Below are 5,956 nucleotides of genomic sequence, written 5' to 3' on the forward strand. Positions count from 1 at the left end.
ATAGAATGCAGAGAGACAGTGTAGTGTCTCAGTAAACTATAGGATCATAGAATGCAGAGAGACAGTAAACTATAGGATCATAGAATGCAGAGAGACAGTAAACTATAGGATCATAGAATGCAGAGAGACAGTAAACTATAGGATCATAGAATGCAGAGAGACAGTAAACTATAGGATCATAGCATGCAGAGAGACAGTAAACTATAGGATCATAGAATGCAGAGAGACAGTAAACTATAGGATCATAGAATGCAGAGAGACAGTGTAGCGTCTCAGTAAACTAGGGTCACAGGTTAAACCAATAACATCCGTCTATATAAACAATATGCTATCAAAACAATAATCTGTACATTGAAACTATTATGATACCAGGGTAAACAATGAAGCACTATTTTATTTTGCACAGCAATTAAACTGCAGAACAATCGATATCGAGGAAATAAGCCACTACCTGTGAGGCGCACATGATGAGAAGAACCCAGCATCTTGCATCAACTATAACAGTTTTTCCTTTTTGTATCCTGAATGTTGCTTCTATGATGCTTCTATGAGCCCCTCCACCACCACCACCACCTACCCTACCCTACCCTACCCTACCCACCCCAGTCTCCTCTAGACAGGCCTGGCGGTCTGCTGCAAGATCGTACAAGAATAAATCTGTTCTGAATCTGATTTGCCCGGAGGACGGGGTCACAATAGGATGTGAAATCAAGTATAGATTTGCGGTGTGAATCAAAGAGGAAAGACTCAAGCTCCGGTTTGATAGCGTGTGGGTTGGATGGATGGATGCATCTGGATGGATGGATGTATCTGGATGGATGCTATGCTGCTCTCAGCCTCAGCAGCACTGCGCAGCCCACTGCATATAAACACAACGCCCGCATAGGGTAGTCGTTGTTGCCACGTGTTACCACACAAAAGGCCTCTTTTTTTCCCCTCAGTGTCCCGATTTTCACACACAACCTTTTGTGATGTAAATCAGTGTCTTTTCACTACCACTGCTCATGTGCAAAGGTATGTGTAGGGAGGGGTGTATCTGATTCTGCCAACGGCATTATTGTAATTCTGACTAACCCTTTATTGAGTTCCCTAGGGTTTGTTTCTAAACTGTGGAACCTGCGGCGTCTAAGTCTGCATATTTATGAATTTATGAGGACAAAATGTTCATATATTTTCAAAACTAGCCAACAAGCAGCTAAAAGCTCTACAAGCTCACAGCGCGTCAGGATGTGACACGCTTTGAGCTTGTAGATCTGCAATTTCCACTGTTATTTTCGTTTTATACCGGTGGGTAATTTGTCACAACTGCTCCGTCCACATCTGTCATTTGAGCGACAATTTATCAGCAAATTCAATTTCATAATTCTGCTTAAACATTAAACCCAATTTCCCCTTTATATTATTCAAACATGAAATTATTTAAAAATACACATGCCTATTATTACTAATGATAATAATAAAGGGGAAAAAAATACCCGTTGTTAAAAGGCGACGCCACATCCGTGGATTCTAACAGCCTATTGGCTGTTATCTCATGGAGGGCGGGGGGGGGGGGGGGGGAGCAAAGCATGATTGACAGCTGCAGTAACATTGTGATAAAACATGAATATGTACGTAAAAATGTTATTAGTACGTCATTAGCCAGAAAAAGACAAAAACGTTCCATTTTACAGTTTTTAATTCCTTTTTGTACTTATATTTGTAAAGTATGAAGCATTGTATGAACCTATTACTATCCATAGTATTACTGTTGTGTACAATACAATTATACATTTATAAATCATTGTTGTTGTTTGTTTTCGCCTATATAGTAGCATGCAAAAAGGTGCATAATCATTAAAATAATTGAAAACGGGGGGGAAAAGAAGAGAACAACGGATTTGGCTAATGTTCGTGCCGCGGCTATCCTTTTAATCTCTCGAGACTACTATCCAGGAAATGGGGGGGGGGGTAACGTGACGTCAACGTCGCATCCTTGTAGCCATCGTCCTGTAGCATGTGTGTGTGCGCACATTAAAATCAACCGGTTTTTACAAAATAAACACTTTCCCAATTTACGCTTTAAAACGCCTCTGACGTCACCAGAGACGCCCTCCGCCTACCTGCTGTGGTGTGTAGAGGCCTCGGCTGGAAGACGGAGGTCTCGGCGGTCTGGAAGGGCTTTGGTTTCTCACAGAAACACAGAAATTATGTTTAAAAGATAAAAGTCAAACTGTTGCTTCCATCATCGGCAAAACACTAGAGGAGACCGGAAGTCTCCGCCCATTTCCTTCTTCTGTTCTTGACTCTATGGTGGTGGTTTGGAGTATTAGCACCACCTACTGGCATTATATAAACACTGTTGGACAGCAACTGTATCTCTCTAGGCCTATTTATTATATGTAGGTTTTGGTTATAGTCTTTTGAATAAAATGAGAATTTAGTTTTAGTATTTAGTAAATATGTTTTTGACGGCCGGGCCTTGATATTTATACTTACATTTATTATACATACTAACATTTTAGTCTAGTTTCTAGTTTCTGTTTGTTGATTATTAAATGATACATATAATGTACAGTTAGTCGTCATATATGTACAGTTAGTCGTCATATAGCTTAGATTTTATTTAGTTAGGACTTCTCCGTCATAGTTTTAGTTGACAAAATTAAGCAGCAATAGCCTAATGAGGAAGATTTTGCAAATGATGGATGCTCCCAAAATATAATATGTGAATATAGCAAACATTCTAAGCATAGAGAATTAAACAGACATCTATCTACTAAACAGTCTAATGATTTGGTTGCACTATGAAAGGGCACTTAAGGCCTATTCATTCATAGTCTGGATTTTCGGTGGTGAGGTGACCACCGCTCCGGTGGTGAGGTGACCACCGGAGGTGAAATAACGTTGAGCGGTGGTGAGTAAAAAGAGCGAGAAGGGCTGGAGCGGTGGCGGTGGTTTGCTCTTCACCGCGGCTCAGTGACGTCATGTTGTAGTTCAGTGGTCACCTAACCACCGAAAATCCAGACTATGTATGAGCCTTAAGTCCTACATTCTACATCAGGGGTCTGAAGTTTCTGCAACCTTTTTCACATGTTTTCATTTTCGTGATAGTCAGTGTGGCAGTGTGCCAATTATGATTGATTGATTGATTGATTGATTGATTTATTTATTGATTGATTGATTGATTGATTGATTGATTGATTGATTGATTGATTGATTGATTGATTGATTGATTTGATTAACAGTTTTCAGAATTACAGTAGCCTATACATTTCAAGCACAACTCAATACACCAACATGTTAAATGTGAGTGGACGACACCATAAACCAGGGGTATTCAATTAGATTAGGCCGGGGGCCACAACTGTAGAATGATTGTGTGTGGGGGGCCGCACAGTGTGCGCGCGAAGCGCGGAAATTTGTGGGTTCTCAAAATGCTTTTTGTGCTAGGGTAATATGTCTATACAGGTATATGCCACCTTAGAATAGATGTAGGCCTAGACCTATTTGACAGTGCATAAACAGCATTGCTTTGATTAACGACCATCAGCTGGGTGGGGTTCGGGGACCCCCAGGGTCCTTGAGGCAGTTCCAGGGGGTCCCCAGGGAAATGGTTTGGAATCAAATGGACCCTTATGGGTCTGTAACTCTGAGAGTGTACAAATGGAACCAAATGGACCCTAACAGGGTTTATTATTGTGAGAATGATGGCTTCCATTTTCGCAACTTTTCAGGACTAGAAAGCCTGCAGTTTCTATTAGCTTGGATTCTCCATTGATGTCACTGTGGGTTTCTGAACTGCCCACAGCCCTCCAATGTGACACAGACCGAGTAGAAAAAAACGTGTCATTTTTATTAGTGAGGACCTATTATGAAGATAGGTTGAAAAGTGGTCCTTTAATGATATAATGACGTCATTATGGTAATCTCACAATTAATATCGCACAAACCATACCTGTAACTTTTATTAGCCCTATTATTATTCTCAAAAAAAAAAGAAAAAAAAAGTTTTTTTTTTTTCTTTTTTTTTTTTAATTCTTCCAGGGGCCACAAGGAGGCGCTCCGCGGGCCACATGTGGCCCGCGGGCCGCCAATTGAATATCCCTGCCATAAACTATAAAGCATTACACTTGTTTACAATGAGGGCCCACCATTTCCAATGGTTTCAATTATGACATTCCAAACTGATTTTGATTGTCCATGCCGGGATACACACATCAACATTAGAAATGTTTTCTTTCACATCAGGATGTAAAGGCCTACCTTCAGGGCCGGCCCTCCCATCAGGCAAAAAAATAAACAGTGCTTTAGAACACTTAAGGGGGACATGGTCATTTTTCAAGGGGGCATCACGAAAAATCCTGCCTAGGGCACCTATAATTTCTCAGGGCCGGTACTGCCAACCCTGCACCTATACCTCCAGTCCCCAGTCATGAATTAGGATTTAAAATGTACAATTATGTGCCGGATGTAATTTGTAGATGTGAGTGGATGATCTTGGTATAGGCTACATAGAAATCGATCTATTGAAAGATTCTGACCTTCAAATGTACATCATTTTTTGTTTTGATGTATATTGCTGTATAGGCTACTATTGTTCTTTCTGCTTTGGCAATGTAAACGTATGTTTTCTCATGCCAATAAAGCCCTTTGAATTGAATTGAGTGGACTTAACTTAACTGGCTAATCTTCTTTTGGAATGGAAAGAAAAACACGTGACTGTCTCACACTTCTTATGCCAGTGTGCCAGCCCATAGTGATCACCCTCCCCTGTGCCAATGAGGTTGACTGTCTCACACTTATGCCAGTGTGCCAGCCCAGTGATCACCCTCCTCTGTGCCAATGAGGTTGACTGTCTCACACTTCTTATGCCAGTGTGCCAGCCCTGTGATCACCCTCCCCTGTGCCAATGAGGTCGTTGCCTATACCGCTGGACTACATGGTACAAAGAAAGATGGACGTGGCATTAGCGCCATCTGCTGGGCCGCACTACTACAAACAGTATCCACAGTGCAAAACTGTCTATTCATGCACGGAGGTCCCGTTCTAGAAGAACCATATAGACCGAGCTCTCAAAAGGACCGACAATCATAAAACTCTGAGTGTACAAATAGAACCAAATGGACCCTTTGGTCCACTACATTGACTACATACTCTGTATAACTGTTTGCATTTCTGCCAGTAAAGTATTTAATTAAGAATCAATCAATCAATCAACAACCCTTACCAGTCCATACCATATGGTTCTATAACTCATGGTTTATAGACATGCAATTAAGGGACCATTTATCCATTTGTATAGGCTATACACTCTCTGAACTGTATTGGGTGCATTTGAAACCCCCGGGGGATCCTTAATTGGACCATCTAAATCAGGGGTCCTCAATGTTTTTCACTTAGCAGAGAGATACGAAGCAGGACGAGCCCCACACTACACTTTTTTTGTATTGTGTTGCAGATTAATCCCCCACCCACCCCCTACACACACACACACACACACACACACACACACACACACACACACACACACACACACACACACACACACACGCACACACACACACACACACACACACACACACACACTGGTTCAGCAGCATCTAGAGAGGCGGAGGACAATGTGAAAGTTCACTGAGGTCGCAGCTCTGGATGGTTCACTGTCAACAAGGCACAACACACGCACGCACGCACGCACGCACACACACACACACACGCACACACGCACACACTTACACAGTGAGTCTGGTATGATACTGCCACAACATAGGCCTACACTGCTATTCATTCAACCAGAATCCACCTAGCATCCACCCAGAATCCACCCAGCATCCACCCAGAATCCACCCAGCATCCACCCACCCAGCATCCAACCAGCAACCCCACAGGAAGTGGAAGTAGAGCAAAAAGGATGTGAGGAAAACTTATTTTTGTTTTTTTTGAGGTGGCGTTAAGATTGACCGCCACAGGTGATTTA

General features: G+C 42.0%; 1 protein-coding gene across 1 annotated transcript in view; it reads right to left on the reverse strand.

The window, feature by feature from the left end:
• slc25a14 (solute carrier family 25 member 14) overlaps nt 1-2,229 on the reverse strand; it is a 22,259-nt gene extending 20,030 nt beyond the window's left edge. Inside the window, exon 1 of the mRNA XM_080780007.1 lies at nt 2,103-2,229. The gene's annotated coding sequence lies outside the window, so the exon portion shown is untranslated. The remainder of the gene's footprint in view (nt 1-2,102) is intronic.
• Nucleotides 2,230-5,956: the final 3,727 nt, after the last annotated feature.

The sequence above is a fragment of the Protomyctophum bolini genome (genome assembly GCF_963924005.1).
Source record: "Protomyctophum bolini genome assembly, chromosome: 13".
Classification (NCBI taxonomy): Eukaryota; Metazoa; Chordata; class Actinopteri; order Myctophiformes; family Myctophidae; genus Protomyctophum; species Protomyctophum bolini.